The 23,329-nt window shown below is 36.0% G+C and overlaps 2 pseudogenes; both read left to right on the top strand.

The window, feature by feature from the left end:
- Positions 1-1,527: 1,527 nt before the first annotated feature.
- Positions 1,528-5,516, top strand: LOC113352945 (annotated as a pseudogene).
- Positions 5,517-6,378: 862 nt separating this feature from the next.
- Positions 6,379-19,284, top strand: LOC113350624 (annotated as a pseudogene).
- The last annotated feature ends 4,045 nt before the right edge of the window (positions 19,285-23,329 follow it).

Below are 23,329 nucleotides of genomic sequence, written 5' to 3'. Positions count from 1 at the left end.
ATGTTGATGCCCATTGAGAAATTGAGTCATTTGTGATGGATACCCACCTAGAAATAGGTTCAAAGGGAATAACGATTCACAAATGATTGAACATAGTTGTTCGTGATGGATGCCCAACCTATAACTCAAGATTCCAGAAGTAGATTCAAAAGGTACTCCCTACCTATGAATGGTGATCCCAAAATATAGGTTCAAATGGGACTAAGTTACGGATAATATGTAGACACAGAATCATGCTTTTGAGAATTCATCCCACAGCATGATATCCTGAAGCGAGTTGAGGTTGACTTTTTGTTTCTAAAACTCTTAATGATGTATATATCTCTATTTAGAGTGGGGTACTTAGCTACAGGAATACTCTTGATAGATTCACCTGTATGGATGTGAAAGTGTGGTCGCTTTCTATGAGAATTTGAGCAGTTCTCTAGATCATTCATTAAACCGGGATTCAAGCACAGGGCCGTAATGTGCTGGCTTTAGAATTTACACTAGTATAGTTGTGTGTGTTAAACAATCTTTTAATCTCCTAGAATTCAAAGACTTATGTTCACTCTATGGTTATATTTTGAGAGAGTCTAGCACTATGTAAAGGTTCAAAATCGAAAGATACCTTTACTTATGCACATCACTATATAGATCTTGCTCAATGTTTTAAAAATATAAGTGGGGGATTGTTGGAAATATATTTTTTAAAACAAAATTTTATTTCCATTTATTATTTTCTATTAATGTTATTTTTCATGATCTTAATGATACTCATAAAAGAAATTTATTCTTTTCATAAATTCATTTAACGTTTCATCTTACAAGAGTAATGGTTTACATTAAACTATATTAATGTTTTCATTAAAAACATTATTAAGATCCCTTGACTATAAAACAGATTTTTGGTTGGAAAACGAAAGAGAGTTTTTTATTTTTAATTCTTTTGGAGTTCTAAAGAAAAAATAAGAAATTTTGAGAGAAAGAAAACTATTGTGTGTTCATCACATGTTTTCTAAAAATTTGATTCTGAGCAAGAATAGAAGTGTACAAGTATCACATATTCTCAAAGCGCAAGAATGATTGTGAAAGAGATTCTACTCGGCTGTTTTATCCTGGGGACGACGCGACATGGAAGAACTGCTTGCACAATCTTGGGCAGAGCCGCGAAACGTCTTAAAGAGAGCGACCTAGTCGTGACTCAGCCATAACATTTTTTTTTCTGTTTGGTTTATGATTGTTTTGAAGGCTATTTTCAGCAATTGTTCCAACAAGTTTATCACGACAAACACAGTGGGGTGACACCCTTGCCTTAACTGGGGTGGGTTTGGTGTAGTCTTACCCCAGTGAATCCCGTGATGAGTTTATGATTTTCGTGTATTTTTTTTGTGAAACGGATGTTTTGCTTTCGACTGGTTGCCAAACAGGGTATATACGGGATGTGCTTAAAAAAGAAACAAAGTCTCTTCAGACACCTGGACACACTCACCCTCTATATATAATCCATTTTCCTTCTCAGGTTCACTCTTTCAGAAGTTTCAAATTCTCCCGCTTCCGAAGAATTTCAAACTTCACTCTCAGATCTCAAAAATCATCAACTCTTTCTCAGGTAAACTAAACATTCTTATAGGATTTACAATTGATCTGATCTGCTTAAATTTCTCACTTCATTCTTAACTTTGATTCCCCATCTACGGTGAAAATTGATTAGATATCAAGATGTAGTTCGATGGAATGTAACCTCAAACGGATTTTTAGTATGGTCGGATCTGTGATCTTTTTTTCTTACAGGAGATTGAATCTATGAGAGAGATGTCGAATGTTATAGTTTGTGCTCGATTTAGACCATTAAACTCCAAGGAAAAACGAGAAACTGGTGAGAAGATCTGTATACATAACTTAGATCCTGAAACTTTTGTTCTCAAGGTTTGTTTGTCTCAAATCTTTGCGTCGTTGTTTTTTTTCCTTTCACTTCCGATTCTTTCTTTTTATATGAGATTTGTGCTAGTGTTCTGTTTGATTTAATTCCTGTGTGATTTGGATGTTAGGATGAGAAAGAAGGAGAGTTCACTTTCAGTTTCGATAAAGTGTTTTATCATGATTCGAAACGATCAGATGTATACGAGTTTCTTGCTCTTCCAATTGTGAAAGGTTAGATTTAGAAATCGAAATATCCTCTAAATGTTTCCCTATATGATGTCAGTTTGATTTACCTAATATGTCTAATTTGCTTCTTCATCCCGGTTTGAATTTTATCAATAGACGCTGTCAATGCCATTAATGGAACTATCATCGTTTATGGACAGGTAAAATTCAGTTTGTTATATGGAGATTCTGTGTTTTCATTGTCCATGTTATTCTAGTTGTTGTTGCTGAGTGTCTTTTGACCATGTTTATAACTTGTAGTTGTAGATCTCCATTTATAAATACACCTGTCACTCATCTGATCACGTAAACTTTGATTCTGAACCCGACAAATGAAACACACACTTAGTGTCATATTTTCTTGTCATGGATTCATGGTGGTCCATAGTCTATTTTTATTTGATTCAATGATTTTCTACTAATGAGTTTCATACTGGGAACAGACAGGAGCAGAAAAGACGTATAGCATGGAGGTAAAGTGGTCAAATTCTGATTGTGGATATCAGTTTGATTTGACATGTTTTATCGATTAAAATTGATACTAAGGAGGTTACTCCTTTTCCAGGGAAATGGTATTATGGAATGTCATGGAGAGGAGAAGGGCTACTTCCACGAGTCGTAGATGGACTTTTCGAGTGTCTTAAATCGCTTGATGAAATGACTAAGTACACAGTCAAGTTGTCAATGGTAAGCATATATTCATTTTCTTGTTTCTTGCATTGGAAAACTGCAGAACTGTGCAGTTTCACCATCTATCTATTCATTCAGTTGTTCAATCTTTATTCTGATTCTTGTAGGTGGAGATCTACAAGGAGAAAGTAAGGTCTGTATGCCTAATGATGCGGTTGTTCTTTTTTTCTTCTGAGATGTGACCTTGAACTGGTACCAAATTTTCACTTCCAGTGCCTTTACATGGCTGTTTCTCGACGTAATCAATTGCTGTACTTGTTTTCTCAAAGTTGTAAGCTATTTTTCCTTCTTTTGGTTGATCTGATTGTTACTGGACTTTTTTTGTGTAGGGACCTATTTGATCTATCGAAAGACAACTTGCAAATCAAAGAGAGTAAGCTTCATGGAATATATTTGACTGGTGTTACTGAGGTAAGTCAAACCTCCAGGAGAATTCCATGGTTACTAACTATCAACGACAACTACCAGTGGATAAGAGTTTAGAGTTACTTCTTAATTTTTGTGATATTTTAGTTTCTTATGTCCCACAAAGTATTGATATAGCAATCAGTTAAACGGTCTTGATTCTGGCATACAACTTTGCCTCCAGAGATATGGTTTTAATTTTGCTCTGACTTGGCTTAGACTGTGTCAAATTTCTTTGAACCATCCATGCAAGTTACATTGGGCCAAGTTTGAAATGTGCAACATACGGAAGTTTAGAACTTTAAGTAACCTGTCACTTGATTTTGCCAGGCCTTTATCTCTGATCCAGCAGAAGCATCACAAAACCTTTCAGTAAGGAAAATTCTATAACATAGCTTGGTATTTATTTTAGTTCTGTTCTATGCATCTTCAGCCCCCTAAATTGGGACTTGTGAATGCAGAATGGAGCTGCAAATAGAGCTGTTGGAGAGACACGTATCCTTTTAGAGGAAAATGCAGTTTTATTTGCATTTGAGAAATAGTAAGTAGTACTTGCATGAACCTTAAAACTGTTGTTAAACCTTATCCTACAAAGAAATGAACATGGCAAGCAGTAGAAGCCATTGTGTCTACATCTTTACAGTTCAGCTGGACTCAGCAAATCAGAAGGTATTATCTTGTTTTTGAATCGAAACCCCAATTTTTCCAATCCATGTCGAAGTATTAGATAAATAATATCTGATTATGCACAGGTCGAAGTCTGGAAAACTAATTCTTGTAGACTTGGCTGGGTCTGAAAAAATGGAAAAAACTGGAGCTGAAGGGAAAGTACTTGATGAAGCTAAGACCATCAACAAATCTTTATCGGCTCTTGGAAATGTGATCAATGCTCTTACTAATGGTAGTCCAGGAAAATCAAATCACATCCCTTATCGTGATTCAAAGCTTACTCGGTTTCTACAAGATTCTCTTGTTAGTCCCCTGTTCGGTTATGTTTCTTCCAATTCAAAATATTTATGTGCCGATACGCATAAAATTTGGTAATTTATTGCTCATAGTTTCTCTTATTGTGTTGCAGGGTGGGAACTGTCGAACAGCATTGCTGTGTTGTTGCTCACCTATCCCTTAAAATTCATCGGAGAGCCTTTCAACTATACGGTTTGGTGCAAGGCATGCTAATAGCTTTAACTAAATTTGGAACCCATTTGTCTTGTCCTGTGGATCAAGAAGATCCCATCATGTGACTGGCGTGAGGACTTAAACAGCTGAGTATATAGTAGCTAGAGTAGTCTGTTTAAGTCTTGGTCATTCAAGTAATGGGATCTTCTCAACCCAAGTGTGGGCCATCAATGTTACAGGTTTCAGCATATTTTACTGTTCTAAAGTTATGGACCCTGATTTTGCATTTGACAGAGCAAAGCATATAAAGACATCACCAAAAGCCACTCCTAGTGAAGACAAAGTTGAGAAGAAAGAAATTATTCCTTCTGCAGTTGAAGACAAAGTTGAGAAGAAAGAAATGATTCCTTCTGCAGTTAAAGATGATTCAAACTCATGCCGGAGAATACTAAACAAGGTAAGCTGCAAGAGGGCTTCTATTCTAACTCTCTTTCTGTCTCACTTATTGTTTTGAGTATTAAGTGTTATATTCTTCCAACTACTGGGTTTGATACAGTTAAGTGAGAAGATGAAAGTTGAAAATGTAAAGCTACTAGAAGGGTTGCTTATAAAAGAGGGAATAATTTACAATCTTAACTCAATCGAAATAGACTTCGAACCAGCTTTAGAAGACTTAACTTCTCGGACAATAACCATACTGCAGCAAACTGTGGAAGAGTTATGTTCAACTGTTGACAAGGTCGAAATGATTATAAATTGAGTCTTTAAGACATCACAACTTATTCATAAATTGATCATCTCTAGTTATTTGCTTACCTCAGTTTTCTTATTGTTGTTTTTACAGTTGAAGAGAGAGAATAAGGGTCTAAAAGATATACTAAAAGATATGCTATTGGCTGATGCTGGTAGATTAGATACACACGGGGAAGATGTTGAAGGTTACGCCAGCTACTATGGGAAGATTTCAGGTCTTTTCAGTTCCCTATATGCCTGGGTTTTCAGATACATAACAACACTATAACTCAGAAAGGTTGTTAAATGACTGGAAAAGAAAAAGGTCAGTGATGTGAGTATTATGTAGCACCATTATAAGTCTATAATTGATGTACCGAAAGTTCTTGATTGAATTCAAACTTTTCTGGAGTTCTGTGAAAATGCTGAATAGGTTCATATTTAGTGTCTCAAATCATATGTTCGAACTTTGGTTGTTTTTTTACCCTTTTATTGTTACCCATATTGTCTGAGTCCTTCAAGTCATCATACAGGCATAAGGCTTGCAAATTCATGTCAGACAAGTATCCAACTAGTCAAATTTTGTAACCTATTCCTTTGTCAGACTTGATAGTCTTAATACTTATCTATCATAGATCCAACAAAAGCTACAATTTTTTGAAAACTACTTTCTAGTTTTTTGTAAGCTACAATTTTTTGTGAACTTCAGTAATCCAGTCATTGTCCAGCTAGACCAGACCCGACCAAAACTGCAGTTAGTTGTCAGTGTGAACTATCCATCCTCCGTGCCAAATGTTGCATTTTGTTTAATAACCTTTAAACCCTGACTAATTCCTCTCCACATCCAGAAATTTGTTTCCATTTTGGCACTCATAGAAATGTCCCAGCTTGTCATTTTTGTAGATTCCTCTTCAGTAAAGTCGTATAATTGGTGGGTGGTATACCCATGATCCCAGAATACCACCCATGACCCGTGTTCAGAAATAGTCTGACACCTCACCTTAAATAGACCGACCTAAAAACAAAAACTGCTATCTAAGTCTGTATACATACTTTGTCTTGGTTATCTTCCAATATAACTTTTTCTGGAGGAAGGAGACAAAAATTAGAAGGAATACAACTCTGAACTCTATCACACAAGTTTTAAAGTTCATACATTCACCCACCTTTAAAAACCTTGTAACATCAAAGTGACAAAATCCAGAAACTGCTCCAAATTTAGTTATTATGGTACTAGGAAGTAGAGAATCAACAAGTGATGCTAACAACCAGTAAAATTTATCAGGTGGTAGTAAGATTAAATTCATGAGTACTCAACAGCAACCAACAACATATTCTGTTAACAAAACCGTTGCACAGTGTACTGTTGATGCTAGACTTGATGAGGTTTTTGAACAATCAGGAGAATCTGTTAAGTGTTTTAACTACTTACAATGTTTAAAAAGTACTTCACAATCAATTCCTGATGAACAACAAATCAACAATTACTTGTCTAGAGTCCAAAGGTGCGGTCATGTGCAACCTTTTGGTTGTATGATAGCGGCTCAAGAAAGCCTTTTTAGGGTAATTGCTTACAGTGAAAATGCTTCAGAAATGCACGATTCCGAATCTTTAGTGCATCTTTCTTGGAGAAAGCATTCTCGTCCCAAACCATTTCGTTTTATAACCCTCTATGGTTTCATTTGAAGAATTCAGGGAAGCCATTTTTCGCTATTTTGCATAAAATTGATGTGGGTATTGTAATCGACTTAGAACCAGCTAGAGCAGGATCTCCTGCTTTTTCTATTTCTGGTGCAGTTCAGTCTCAGAAGCTAGCTGACAGGGCGATTTTGCGGTTACAGGCTCTTCCTGGTGGGGATATTTAGACTTTGTGTGATACTGTAGTCGAACTTGTTAGGGAGCTTACTGGCTATGATAGGGTTATTGTGTATAAATTCTATGAGGATGACCATGGTGAGGTTGTAGCTGAAAGTAAGAGGTCTGATTTGGAACCCTATATGGGGTTACACTTCCCTTCCAGTGATATACCTCAAGCATCAGACTCTTGTTTGAGCAGAACAGAGTTAGGATTATTGTTGATTGCGATGCTAGACCTGTTTCTGTGGTCAGGATGAAGAGATGACGCAGCCTCTTTGTTTAGTTGGTTCCACACTCAGGGCACCACATGGCTGTCACACAGAATACATGGCTAATATGGGTTCAGTGGCCTCATTAGCGATGTCAGTAATCATCAGTGAAAATGGTCAAGAAGGTAGTGAAGCTTCTGGTGTTAGTAACTCAATGAGATTATGGGGACTTGTTGCGTGCCATCACACATCTGCACGTTGCATCTCGTTTCCTCTCCGTTATGCGTGTGGATTCCTAATACAGGTTTTTGGGCTTCAATTGAGGTTGGAGTTGCAGTTGGCATCCGTAATGCAGGACAAGCATGTGTTGCAAACCCAGGCTCTCTTGAGTAATATTCTCCTCCGAGATTCCCCGGCTGGGGTTATTACTCAAAGCCCGAGCATTATGGATCTTGTGAAATGCGATGGGGCTGCTCTTATCTACCAAGGGAACTATTTTACTGTTGGTATTTGTCCTACTGAATCCCAGATTAAGGCCCCTTCCTATGGGTGTGGTAAACCTAAGAGTTTGCCATTTAAGCACCACTATGGAGGGGGCAAACTGGCAAATTGGCCTGGCTAAGTGGCAAATTTGCCACTTAGCCAGGCCAGGTCAAGTTTCCACCGACCGCTCGGTCCATTCTACACCGTTAGGTGTTAACTACACCGCTGGCGGCTCCTTTAAGACCGGCCGGTTTAGTTTGCACCGCTGAGTATAATCTGATCCAACGGCCATAATTTATCCCCCCTATAAATACCATATTCCTCTACCATTTTAACTCACACCTTCTCTTCTCTACTCTTCACATTTGTTAATCTAAAACAAATTTCATCATCTAACTATTTCATTCACTTGTATTGTACAATTTCTTTAATATGTCTCAGTCTAAACAACAAAAGAAGAAGATTAGGGGTCCAAAATTTACCGTAACCGAAGATGAAAGCATTTGCAGAAACTATGTGTTCTTTACACAAGATAGTATCGATGGTGCTAGTCAACAATCTACCAAGTTATGGGATAACATATTTGCTAACTTTCGAAACAAAACTATGAACATCAACGAGCGTGATGCAAATGTATTGTCCGGTCGCTTTGTTACAATCAATGCCCAAGTTGCCTTGTATGTCGCTGCTCTAATGCAAGCTGCTCGTGGTCGAGAGAGCGGTCTTGTCGATGTTGATGTCGAACGAAAGTGCCGAACTGATTGGCACCATAAACATGGGAACAATTTTGCTTATGAAAGTTGTTATCATATTTTGAAAGTGTTGCCTAAATATAATCTAGAAGTGTTAGCAAACATGTAGAATGTACCTACAAGTTCACCATATACTTCTTCACCTTCAACGCCAGCTTCACAACCATCTCAATCATCTCATCCCCCTTCAGATAATCCATTTTCTTCACCAGAAACCACCAGAAACAACAATTCCAACTTGAATGTCAATACTGCAATTAAGAGAAAATTATTAGGAAGAAATGGATCAAGAGCAGCGAGAAAAGCTGCCCAAGAAGGAGAAGCAAGTGAAGGAGGTAGTAGTATTATTGAAACAGAGCATCAGAAGGTCGTCAGAAAAAAAAGAGTTGTAGATCGCAAGTTCTTGACTAAGGAGATGAAAAACATCGACTAGCTCAAGAAAAATTTGTTTCAGACTATGACAAGAATAAGATTCTAAATGCATATACCGAAAAAATGAATCCCAGACAATTCATGGCATGGGAGATGGAGATGGACAGGTTAACATAGGAATTGGAAGAAAAAAGAAACAAGAGAAACATGGAAAACAATTTGGGGTTCGAGCTGAAGATGAGGATGATGAAGACGACGATGAAGTAGTGACACTTAATTAATTAATGTATCAGTTTTAATTTTAATGAATATGTAGTAGTTTGGTTATGGTGAATGAAATAGTTCTGGTTTTTTCATTACAAATTCTGGTTTTTTCATTACATTAAAACTTAAACTAATTTTTTTTGCAGTACATTAAAACTTAAACTTGATAACATCCATGAAAACATTATTAAGCTTAACATCCCATACGAGTTATTAAAAACTCCTTAAGAATTTGGTAATGCGCTTCGTATTCGAAATCTTTTCGTTTCCATCTTCGCCACTCGTCTCGAGTTCGTATTCCAAATTCAGCATTAGTCTCACCTCTAAGACGGTATCGAGTGACAATCCTTTTCATAGCTATAAAATCCACAAGCTCTTTTTTGATATCCATGAATCGACAAAACAAAGCAGCACGATCCCGGTTATGAGGATTACCTGTCTCTATGCAGAAGGCATCATGAATTTTACCCAAATAACTCATACTAGGTAAATCGTTCATCCGTCGTTCTTCACCTCTCTTCGGGTAGTGCATTACATAGTTTCTACAAAGAGATAAATCTTCATCTTTAGTGAATCTAGGATCATCCATAATTTAACCAGAAAGTAGAGAAGTTTTTGTAGAGAAGTGATGTTTGTAGAGAAGTGATGTGTGAGTTTGAAATGGATGAAGTGAAGGATTTATAAGGAATGCTAGCGGTTGAGTCTAGACAGCTAGCGATGAAGACCGTTAAAAAATTTAAACTTAAAAAACAACTACAAAACAAAATTATGGAACAACAAATGAAACATAAACAATTTAAAAAAATAAAAATAAATAAAAAATGAAACAATAATAAAAAAACAAAAACAAATGAAACAAACACTACTCAATTCGTCCCCCATCTCTTCCAAACTCAGCCCTTAGATTCGCTCTGAGATCTTCTCTCAACCTGTTATACAGAGTTCTGTTCTCAATATGACTGGTCATTTGCGTATAGTTTCTTGCAGGTAATCCTCTAGCTGGTATAATCTCAGTCCTTAAGTCCTCATCTTGATGGTTAGTCCAATTCTTATTACGACGGGTATCCTGGATAACCATGTTATGCATAATGATGCAAGTCAGCATAGTCTTCTGCATTTCATGAGCACTTAAACCACGATAAGGCCCATAAACGATTGCGAACTTCCGCTTCAGAAATCCAAAAGCCCGTTCCACATCCTTTCTCAGATTCATTTGTTTACTATTGAAATACGAGTATGAACGACCCATTTCACCGGCAGGTGGCTGACGGTAACATTGAACTAAAGTTGACCATTTTGGATAAATTCCATCTGCAAGATAATAACCATGAGTGTAGTGATTCCCGTTGATGCTGAAATTTACATGAGGAGAAATTCCATACTTTAGATCTTCAAACAAATGCGATTTGTGTAAAACATTTATATCGTTTTGATATCCCGGGAGACCAAAAAAAGCGTGTCATATCCAACAATCATAAGAAGCAGCAGCCTCAAGGATCACTATTGGTTTTGCGTAGTGACCCTTATACTGACCGGCCCAATAGGTAGGGCATCCGGTCCATACCCAATGCATGCAGTCAAGACTACCCAGCATTCCAGGAAATCCCCTATCCTGATTCTGCTTTAATATTTCTCTAACATCTGCATCAGTTGGTTTTCGTAAATAGGTAGGACCAAAATGATTAATCATTGTTTCACAAAATAACGCAAGATACTTGTATGCAGTTGTTTTGCCAATGCGAAGGTACTCATCATTAGAATCTGGAGGTATGCCATATCCTAAAATCCTCAAAGCCGAAGTAACCTTTTGTTCAGGGCTATGACCCCTAATATTCAGTGCATCATACTGATAATTAAATTGAGGTTCTACCTGAAAAATCTCACCAATAATCTTTAGCACCAAATGTCTGGGCATGCGGAATCGTCCTTGGAAATTTTCATCAGATAACACATAGTCAGGAAGAAAATAATCGTGCATCAGCTTCTCGTGCCATTTCCCGACCCCAGTAAGTATATCTTCTTGTGAATACTTCTCTTGGCTCTGGATCTCTAGGTATTTTCTCCGATGAATATAGATGCATCAAGTTGTTGGTTAGTTCTTTATCTTCATCTGACTCATCATCAATTTGATTCAACGCCTGAACGAATATTCGTTGTTGTTCTTCAAATCGATCCATATGAATACGCACTTCTTCGTCAGAAGAATCCATATCCATTGAGTTGAAAAAAGAATTAAACAGATGATTAAGGTACAAAAGAGTGAGTAAGATAGAGTTAATGAGAAAATTAGGTGTGATTAAATTGAATTGAATGGGATGAATTTATAGGGAAAAATGGGGGGTTCATAGCCGTTATTTCACTATTTGATAACCGAAGATTACAAGACCGACCGGTGTTAAAAATACTCGACCGCTAGCGGTCTTCTTAAGGCCGGTCGGTCTTTTCTCAACCGTTCGGTGGAGACTCGATCGCTTATGTTTTCTCCCATAGTGGCTCGGCCAGTTTGCCAGGCAGCTGGCATGGCAAATGGAGGGTTTAGCCTGTTGCCATAGGAACCAGACTAAGGATATTGTTGAGTGGTTGTTATCTTGTCATGGTGACTCAACGGGACTCAGTACTGATAGTTTGGCTGGGGACGGGTTGACGTAGTTTATGGGATGGTTAGAAATCTTATACTCATGATCATCAAGAATTGTTAAACATTAAAAACTGTAAAGAAGAATTTCATAGAATTGTATTACAGCTTAGAAAAGGAGAAAACAAAGATAAGATGTGTCAGCTCTTCTCATACATATTTAATACTAGATTACCGCTGCCACGGTGTGGAGGGTTGACCGAAAAAAAATGAAACACCGTTATGCGTAATGGTGTTATTAGGTTAAAATTGACATGCATCTAATTTATGGTAGTTTATATAAATTTTCCCCATTTTTATGCATCTTTTGTGGTGGTTTGCATCAATTTACCCCATTTGCTATGCATCATTTGTGTTGGTTTGCATCAATTCCCCTCATATATTATGCATCTTTTGTGGTGCTTTGCATAATGGCTATGCATTAAATTTTAAAAATATAAATACCATAAAAAAATTCGTAAAAACTCTAAATTTTATATTGTTGTTTGTACTCGTTGTGTACATTTTTTGAAAACCTTTCCAATGACGTAAAATTTGTAAAATTCTAAGGTACGGATTTTTAAATATGTTATATTAAAGTTTGGTTACCAATTATACCCCTGAAAAATTAGAACCAAAAGGAGTTATAATAATTAGACTAAAAGGGAGGGACATTTTGGGATTTTCATATCTCAAAGACTACCACCAAATTCAATTCCAATCTTTTTATCAAATTGAACATTTGTGTTACTCTACATTTTACAAAAAAGTGGCCATAAAAGGGACTCCCTCTCTACGGGCCCTTCGGGCCCTCCGGTCGATCGGCCCAACAAGACCAAAGGTTTTTCTGAAACTGACTGACTGACTGAGCTATTCAGACACTGACTGACTCAAGTCAAATAAGCTTGACTTGACACTATTCCTATTAGCCACCCTCAAACTGATAGAGGCTAGCTCAAAAAAGTTTGTAAAAGAAAAATACAAAGCAATAGAAAGCTCAACAACAAAAGACAAAACAACTAGAAAGAAATTTTTCTTGTATGATAAGAAGTAGGTGAAGTAACAACAGCCGCAAGTTCTTCAGTACCAACCAAAATAGAAGCATAGTAGAACTCTGCAAAATAGAAGTCTCCAACAGTTGATGCTGCAAGGAAGTAAACACTGGAGAACATAAACCCTTTGTAAAAAGATCAGCCAACTGATTCTCTGAAGCAATGTGTTGCACTGACAGAAATCCATTTGCAATTAATTCCCTTACAACATGGTAGTATATTTTTATATGTTTTGCCCTGAAATAGGAAACTGGATTAGATGACAAGTAAATAGCACTTGTATTGTCATAATATAAAGTAATTGGTTGAGCTAATGAAATGTGTAATTCAGAAAGAATGAAAGAGAGCCATTCTAATTCAGCAGTTGCTACAGACAAGCTTTTATACTCTGCCTCAGCAGTAGATCTAGAAATAGTAGGCTGATTTTTACTTGACCAAGAAACCAGAAAAGAACCCAAAAAGATTGCATAACCACCAGTAGACCTAGCTGTTTCTGGACAGTTACCCAATTAGAATCTGTATAAGCAGTTAAAGTTGTAATATCTCTTTTCCTCATTGTGATAACCAGACCTATGAAACCTTTTAAATATCTTAATATCCTCTTGACTAATAACAGATGAATATCTGTAGGGGCATGCATATATTGACTCACATAATTAACCCCAAAACATATATCCGGTCTTGTCAAACATAAATACTGAAGCATTCCCACAATAGTTCTATATTCAGAAGCATTTGACAACAAAATACCATCATTAATTGACACTCTTGGACCCTTAGCAACTGGTGTACTACAAGGATTATACTCTAGCATCTTTGCTTTGGCTAACAATTCCAAAGTATATTTCTTTTGAGTAAGCAAAATGCTGTCAGCAGATCTAGTTGCTTCTATTCCCAAGAAAAAATGCAAATCTCCTAATTCTTTCATTACAAAAGCAGCACTCAAGTATGAAATCAAATGAGAAATCAAACTTGCTGAAAACCCAGTAAGGATTATATCATCAGCATACAATAGAAGAATCATCATCTCAGAACCAGCAACATAAATAAACATAGAAAAATCAGAAACTGTCTTCACAAATCTATAAGAAAGTAAGGCAGTACTAAACTTCTCAAACCAAGCCCAGGTGCTTGTTTTAATCCATATAAACTCTTCTTCAAATGACAAACTTTGTTTGGAAATTCAGCAATCTCAAAGCCAGGTGGTTGTTTCATATAAACATCTTCTGTTAAATCACCATGCAAGAATGCATTAGAAATATCCAATTTTTTCATTTGCCATCCTCTAGTAATAGCTATAGCTAAAACTATCCTTACTGTAGTTGCCTTTACAACAGGACTAAAGGTTTCACCATAATCAACACCATCTTGTTGATTATATCCTAAAGCCACTAGTCTTGACTTGAGCCTATCTACAATGCCATATGACTTTAATTTGACCTTGTATACCCATTTACATCGTAAGATGTTCATATGTGGTTCAGGATCAACTAACTCCCATGTTCCATTTCTAATCAATGCACTATTCTCATCCCCCATAGAAACTTGCCACTGAGGAATTTTAATAGCAGTTTTGAAAGATTTTGGTTCAGTAGGAATGGATAATAAAGAAGTAAAAGCAGATGGAAGAGGATGTTTAATAGAATGATGTGAGACATGATCAAAAAACACTTTTGGTTTAGAAATACCTGACTGACATCTTGTCACAATAATAGTTAAAGGAGTAGAAGATGTTGCAGTAAAAACTTCATTAACATGTGAAAAATCAGAATGAAAAAGAAGATGAAAATTATAACTCAGATTCAGAAAAAATGACATGTCTTGAAATACGAGTTCTTTTAGAGATAGGATTAAAACATTTATAGCCCTTATGTAAAGAACTATAGCCAATGAACACATATCTAACTGATTTGGGAGACAATTTGTCATTCCTAGAGTGACCCAAAAAAGGATAACAAATACAACCAAAGACTCTTAAAAAGGAATATCTGGCTGTTCATTGTATAAAACTTGAAATGGAGATTTATTATGAAGAACCGAAGTTGGTGTTCTGTTTATAAGATAAGTAGAAGCTAAAAAGGCATCATACCAATATCTTTTGGACAAGAAGTGTTAAAAAGAAGAGTATTTCCCATCTCAACAATATGTCTATGCTTTCTCTCAGTAAGACCATTTTGTTCTGGGGTATTAGGACAAGAAATCCTCAACCGAATGCCACATGAGTCTATAAAATATTTAAAAGGACCTTTAACCAACTCACTAGAACCATCAGTTTGAAAAGCTAAAGTTTTAGTTTCGAATAAATTTTCAGTTAGAGTTTTGAAAATTTTAAAACACTGTAAAGCTTCAGACTTGACTTGCATTGGATAAATCCAATAAAATATGCTAAAATCGTCAACAAACAAGATATAGTACCTACAACCTGACAAATAAATAATAGGATAAGGACCCCACTCATCACAATGAATCGGTGCAAGTGGAGAAGAAGTATGAGAAGTGGAAATACTAAATGGAAGTCTCTTGCTCTTAGCAAGCTGACATGGATGACACAAGTTTTGTGAAACAAAGGATTTTAAAATAATACTCATATTATGATGAATATTCTCAATTATTCTAGAGGATGGATGACCTAATCTGATATGCAAACATCAGGAGAAGCAAGAAGAGAAGAGAAAGCAAATTGCATTTTAGGTGTAGAAATTGGATACAAGTTATGAACCATTTTTACTCTAGCCAAAAAAACCTGATTATGTATACTTCTAATCTCATTTCCAAAAGGATAAAAAGTAATGTAACAATCATTTTCTTTAGTAAATCTAGCCACTGATAGCAGATTATGTTTCATAGCAGGCACATGTAATACTTCAGCTAAAGTAAAACTAGATGTTGGTATATGAATAGTGGAAGTACCAGTTAGAGAAATAGACAGAGGCTTACCATTGCCAATAATAACATTCTCCTTTCCTTTGTAGGTTGAAGTATAGAAGTATAGAAGTATCACTAGTCATATGTGTTGAATCTCCACTATCAGAGATCCATACAATACTAGAAGAAGGATCATCATTCATTAATCTAAAAGCTTGTTGAGAGGTGCCAGAAGAAAGTGCTGATGTAGTAGGATATTGTGCTTGAACATTAGCAGCAGCAAAATTAGCCTGAGTATTACCTTTTGAAGTTCCAATAGAAGGTGGATGATATCTAAAGAAACACCTGGTAGCAGCATGACCATTTTTCTTACATATCTGATAAAAAACCTTTGAATAATCTATATAAGATCTCCTATCACCATTTCCAGTTGAGGTATAGCCATTGTGTTGAGTAGAACTAGAACCATGTTGATACTGGCTATTCTTGTAGTTACCACCACTTCCATTTTTACCATTACTCCATTCCTTCTAGGTGGATTGTTATAAGAATTTGAACCATTTCTTGCATAAAATCCTATTGGATTATGTTCATCATACACATTGGAATTATGTTGTTGTGTCTCGGCAAGAAACTGCTCATGAGATAGCAATTTAGCTTTGACTTCACCAAAAGCATAAGGCTTCTCCCTAATTTGTGAAGAGATGACAAAAATATCATAATCACTGCCTAACCCATTCAGCACAAACATCATTAATTTTTTTCTTCACTTACTTTTTCACCAATTGCAGCCAAAGAATCTGCAATTGTCTTGATTTTCTGAAGATATTGAACAATTGACATATTTCATTTCTTAATTCCATTTAATTGAGTTTTTAACATACTCTTTCTTGCTACAAATTGTGTTCTAAAACTCAATTCAAGATAATCCCAAATTTCTTTGGATGTTGACAAACCAAGAACATCACCACTAACAGTCGGAGTAAAAGTTTCCTTTAAACAAGTAGAAATAAATCTATCTAGTCTTCTCCAAGTTACCCACTCAGGATTAACTATTTAACATTATCTACTGTAACTTTCTATGGGGGTTCAACTATATCACCATTAACATAACCATAAAGATCACACGAGAAAAGAACACCCTCAATTTGGTCTCTCCAAAGTAAAAAATTAGTTGAATCAAGTTTCAGTGAGATAAAATTGGAGATATTTGTAAATGGAAGAGAACACGAAGTACCAGCGGAAGACATTGTAGTAATACCTTGATTAATAATTTCCAGATCTGAATATAAAGAAGTACTGCAACTAGTATGATTGATGTAGTTATAATTGTTGTTGTTATTGTATGTAGATCTTCGAGTTGTTAACATAAAATTCTTCCAAGAACCCTAGAAGTTGAAACTTGGGAAAAACTTGCTTGACTTGATATTACCCAAAATTGTGAAAGCTAAAAATTATTGAGAAAATTGTTGAGCTTGATGAAAGATCGAACCTAAACTGATACCATGAGAAATCTTATACTCATGATCATCAAGAATTGTTAAACACTAAAAACTGTAAAGAAGAATTTCAGAGAATTGTATTACAACTTAGAAAAGTAGAAAAACAAAGATAAGATGTGTCAGCTCTTCTCAGACATATTTAATACAAGACTAAAGGTTTTTCTGAAACAGACTGACTGACTGAGCTATTCGGACACTGACTGAGTCAAGTCAAATAAGCTTGACTTGACACTATTCCTATTAGATGTCTATTGTTTATATTACCTCAAGAGACATCCTATTTTTGTTTCGGTCTTCTACAAGAAAAGATATCAAGTGGGGTGGGGCAAAACATAGTCTACAAGACAATGATGAAAATCAAAGGATGCATCCTCGTTCTTCTTTTAAGGTGTTTCTGGAAATAGTTAAGAGCCATAGTTTGTCGTGGGAAATTGCGGAGATGGATGCAGTTCACTCTTTGCAGCTTATTCTGCGGAATTCAATTACGTGTATTAAGTCGGGGGTCAATACTGAAGTTGGGAGTGAGAATTGTCAAGGGGATGGATGAGCGCATTTCAGTTTCGATAGAGATAGTTAGGATGATAGAGACTGCTAATGCTCCAGTTTTCGTTGTGGATTCTAAAGGTCGGATAAATGGGTGGAATACAAATATTGCAGAATTGATAGGTCAGCCTGTTGAGGAAGCTATTGGGAAGTTTCTACTCCAGGACCTTATTTACAAGGAATATGTGGATGATGTAAACAAACTTCTTTCTCGTGCATTAAGAGGTAAATTTCCCTATACTCACTTCTGTTGGTTCCTGCAAATTACCTCTTTTGGAGTGATGGTATTTGCTACACTTAAAAGGTTTTGACTTTGTTGAAAAACCTTTGTAATCCGGCCATTAATTCAGGATTGGAACAGGATAATGAATCAAAGTTCTTTTTTTTTTCTGGAATAGAAACAAAAGACTTTTCACCAGTAATTGGAGTCGGATACAAAACATGATTTGAACTAGGTACTTGTTCTTTTTGTTTTGGATGCATTCTTTTCTTATCATGAACATGATTCTCAATCAAGTTATCAGTCATAATTTGTTCTTGATTTCAGAAAAAGAATTACGAGACCAATTTCCATTGACCTTTTCTGAGAGGTTATTCTCAACATCTTAATGTACGTTAACTGAGTCCTTATAAGTTTAGCTTTACTTTTTTCATATCGACTCATGTCTTATAGGTTGGATCGCACCAAACACAGATTGTTTGATTTTTTCTTGTTTGCCTGCTCTGATACCAATTTAAAAGACTATGATACCCAAATACATCACATTCTTTTTATTTTCAACCTATAAGTCATTTTACCGAAAGTGATCGTCTATGGACAGAGTCTAGACAATACAACAAATCGGAATTCACACTTTGTGTGATTGTTTATGGATACAAGATCAAGACAATATGACTACCAAAGTGCAATACTTGATAATAGGTTCGGACTTAACCAAACTTTATAGGATCACTATCAAGCATATCCGAGTTAACGTTTGTGCAATTTACTTTAAATTATATAAACAAATATAATTGCGGTAAACAAAAGTAAATCATAGAACAACATTTTGTTAACGAGGAAAACTGCAAGTGCAAAATAACCCCGCGACCTAGTCCATAATTGAATAATCTCAGAATTAAGCCGCTACACAAAATCTACACCAACTTCTTATAGTCGAGTCAGTAAACAACTACTCCTAGTTCACTTAGTTTCCTCAGTATCCCTGCACTTCCGATTTCGAAGGTCATGCACTGGCACAATTCCTTTGGATCATATTCCAAACAGTAGAGGAACAATAAATCTGTTTGGTAACAACTCTTTTGATTCTTTCAAGATAAAGATATAACAAGTCATATACAAATGCTCTTCCGTTTAATCTAATAAACTCCTTTGCCTGGTTAAATCAATCTATACAATAACTACAAAAGTAGTTAAGTTTAGATTCACACTCAATCGAATAAATCCGATTCTAGTTGGATCCCAGCCGATCAAGGTTTGTGCACACACAAAGATATGAGAACTAAATAAGAAATCTTCTTTAATCTTCAATAAAAACCTGCACAACACCACTTGAATCTCTTGTTATCAATCACATACAAAACGGAGTCTGTTGACAATGGATTATCACAAGATGTCTTTAGATCTACAAGCAGTTCTAAAGATCTCGTTGATACTTCGATCTAGTTTGATTGAATCTTATATCAGAAGAGAAGAATCTCAAGAATAAACAAACTAGGTGCAATCAAAGTTTCAACAATCATTAGTTAATCAAATCAATCGAAAACTAATAACACGGCAATTATCTAGTTTCCCACCAACGGTACTCGTAGACCTTCTTGATCCCACCGAAGTCTTTAAACGAGCGGTCGTAAGAGATTTCACCTAATTAGGATACTTTCCTCTCCGATTTGACGGCTCCATGATAGGCACATTGTGTCTTATATAATCTCAATTGTATATATTATTAGTGCTCGATTTTATATTTATTATGGCTTTTTATGTCCATGTAGGTATTTTTGGAGAATTAAGCTTTTGCGGCGAAATTGGCTAAAAAAGTGGTTTTTGCGCTCGTGGGAGAAAATTACTATACGGACTCTCAATTTGGATAAGGGGTACTCAATTACTAAGGGGCAGCCACTTGCTATTTACACCCTGAGACACCCAAGTGCTAAAGGCACCCAGCAGTTGGTCAGGGGGACTCCACCTTCTTCACGTTTTAAAGAGAAAAATGGCGGGAAATCAAGCTGGTTTGCTGCGGTGAATACTGGACGAGTTCTGTTGGATTCTCTTCATGGATACGAGTTGGATTGGGCATGTTGAGATAAAATAGGGTTGAGAGGTGTTTACAAATCGTAAGAAAAAGGAAGTTAACCTATTTTCCTCAACTAAACAACGTACATAGAATATCATGGGTATGATTTATATTAGGCAGTTACGTGAAGCTAGGGATATATTGACGGCTAAGATTCATCCTTCCGAGTTCAGATATGTTTCGGATACTTTCAGCAATTACAAAGGCGCGTAGAGAAGTGAAGAAAAGGAAAGTTACGTCACTTTGAGCTAAAACAGGGAAAGAATAATACTCGGTTGTTGTTTTTCGGGAATTACATGGAGTAGATGATGAAGAATATCTCCATGAAGATTCAGATATGTTAATTAGAAGAGTTTGAAAGGAAACAGAGGCGTGCAAAAGGAAACATGGAGAATAAAATCTCCGGTGACTTGCAGAGCAGAAAATGGAGTTATTACAAAGATATTCTCGGGATTTACGTGTCATGTTGTGTATAAATAGATTTCTGGTATCACAGAGAATGGGTGTCGAGAGTTTGGGGTCGATTGGGAGACCACAAGGAGGTTGCAGAGGCGAAGAGAAGAACTGCAGGAAAGTTTCCTGCTGCTGTTGAAGAAGAAGGAGAAGACAAAGAACAGACGTCCCAGGACCGTCGTTCTTCAACAGTGTCAACAGAAGCAGCTAAGTATCGTTGTTTTACAACATTACACTTTTATCGTTGATTTGTGGACGCCTTTTGTGGGTCGTAGATTCACTGTTTTATACTTTTTCACTCTTTTAATCAAATTTTGAGCATCAATTATGTATTTTGAGAACATGGTTAATATGTCGAGTTAAACCCCAATCACTGGGACGACGGAGGAGGCCGTGTTTCATCCATGTGGTAATTTAAATTAATTCTTTATTTACTTTTTGCACCAATTTTAATTGAATTAAGATTTTAATTAATTATTTGTGATTTTATTTGATGGAGCATGCTTAGTCTTAGGGATTCTTGATGCGCCATGCTCATAAAATACAAGTAATATTTTATAGAATCTACTTTGGCAAAGAATAGAGTTAATATTTGTTTTGTTTTGAACTATAATCGCCTAAAACTAAATTCTGAACCACTTGAAAATGAAAAATGGCCGAATCTTTAGTCCCAGTTTCTCGCACCAGTGTTAATATTTTTATTTTATATATTTATTCTTTTATTAAGTTTAAAAAATTATCCTTCACAAGTCCGAGAGTTTGAACCTCATTACTACAACCCACGAAAAATCATTAATCATTTTGGCGCCGCTGCCGGGGATTTGTGCTTAGGTAGAATTTTTAGGATTTTATTATTTTTTATTATTCCATTTTTTCTTTTTACGTCTCTTTGGTTGTGTCTTTGTATTACAGGTTTGAAGTTGGATACTAAAGACCTTGGAATCAAAGCTTAAAGCTAAAAGAGAAGGAAAAAAGACAAAGCAAAAAACTAAAGAGAGAAGAGAGAAAAAAAAAAAAGAGAATTATTATTTATTTTTTTTTAAGAGACTTTCCATTTTTTTTTAACGGCATGAATAGATCTTTTGGATCCAAGCGCATGCTTCTTGTCAGCATATTACACGATAGTTCCCACGGGTCCTGCATTCCACGCTTGTTTAGGCGACGGAGACAGGGAGAACACACACATATTTCTATCCAAGTGTTAATATTTATTCCGATTGGTCTAATTGGTCCGGTCTCAACTTTTTTTTTTTTATATAGTAACTCAATCACTCTAATTCACCCTAGCAGTGGTAAAAAATTGAATCGTGTGCCCCACCTAATCACTTAGAGAAACATAGTTTAAAATGAAAATAAAATAAAAATATAAGTGAAAAGGACTCAACGAAATATGGTGAAACTATCATGTTATTCTAACACCTGAGCTCTGTGCTTTTATGAATAGATTCTTTAGATGTTTCCATCCATTCAGATTGGTTCCTCAACTCCTACGATCAAAATGCTTCCATCCACTTAGATTAGTTAGTACAATCCTAAATAGGCATAAATTTCTAAGCTTTGGAGTTTATTTATTATGCAACTAAAAAGTTTCTCCCACTCCACCAGAAATAACAAGAATGAGGTTTGTCTGGCTCTTAGGATAGTTTCTAGAAATGCAAACTTGGTATTTATAGACCAAGGATGTTTGGACACCAAAGAATTTCCAAAACCGAAAATATTCTCAAGATATGCAATGAATGCCAAAACCGGTTTTCCTAATTCCAATAAATGCTTGTCCAAAATTTCTGAAATCTCTCAATAGAAAATCTCCAATTAATAAATGCACATTACAAACTTTAAGAAGGTGGAGTCCCCCTGACCAACTGTTGGGTGCCTTTAGCACTTGGGTGTCTCAGGGTGTAAATATCAAGTGGTTGCCCCTTAGTAATTGAGTACCCCTTATCCAAATTGAGAGTTCGTATAGTAATTTTCTCCCACGAGCGCAAAAACCACTTTTTTAGCCAATTTCGCCGCAAAAGCTTAATTCTCCAAAAATACCAACAGGGACATAAAAAGCCATAATAAATATAAAATCGAGCACTAATAATATATACAATTGAGATTATATAAGACACAAAAATGTGCCTATCAAATACCCCCAAACTTATTATTTGCTAGTCCTCGAGCAAATCAAATAGAAAATAAACTAACTCACTGTCGCAGGCATCGTCGATTGCATTTAGCGTATGCAATAAGCCTTTAAACCCCTAGGTGGCCCTAGTGGTCGAGTTATAGTCTCGGGAGGGCTTACAAGAGATATACCCACAAAACCTGTACTCCAGGCCCTAGTTATCTACAACGAACCTTGGAAGACACTAAAGAATCTCCTTGGTTGGCATACTTATTGACTACAAGAGGAAGTACCCTGATGCGAAATTCCAATTGATGTACACGAGTTTGCACTCAAGCATACTAAAATTCATATATAAGTGACCGAGCTCTACTCAGATAGTTGCACTATGGACATCATATTCGGAGGCAAACTAATCACATGGAAAGATTAAGAGATGGATATAGAAAAAACATAGATGGTGTTGATGTTGACCAAATGATCGATGTTTCACATATCTGTCTGAAGGCCACTGCTAAAATGAACCTATCCTAATGGACTGAGATATCGGTCTGACTAATATCAAAACTGCTGGCATATACAAGGGAACCAGCGGCCGATAACCTAAATCTAGATCAACAAACTGGCATATACAAGGGAACCAGTGGTTGACCACATAGAATAATAACCTTTTTTCTCGATTTTTTTTTTAACGGCATGAATAGATCTTTTGGATCCAAGCGCATGCTTCTTGTCAGCATATTACACGATAGTTCCCACAGGTCCTGCATTCCACGCTTGTTTAGGCGACGGAGACAGGGAGAACACACACATATTGCTATCCAAGTGTTAATATTTAATCCGATTGGTCTAATTGGTCCGGTCTCAACTTTTTTTTTTTTTTTTT

This window comes from Papaver somniferum, chromosome 2 (genome assembly GCF_003573695.1).
Source record: "Papaver somniferum cultivar HN1 chromosome 2, ASM357369v1, whole genome shotgun sequence".
NCBI classification, from domain to species: Eukaryota; Viridiplantae; Streptophyta; class Magnoliopsida; order Ranunculales; family Papaveraceae; genus Papaver; species Papaver somniferum.
The sequence above is the reverse complement of the archived record's forward strand: the minus strand, read 5'-3'. Positions and strand labels throughout refer to the sequence as shown.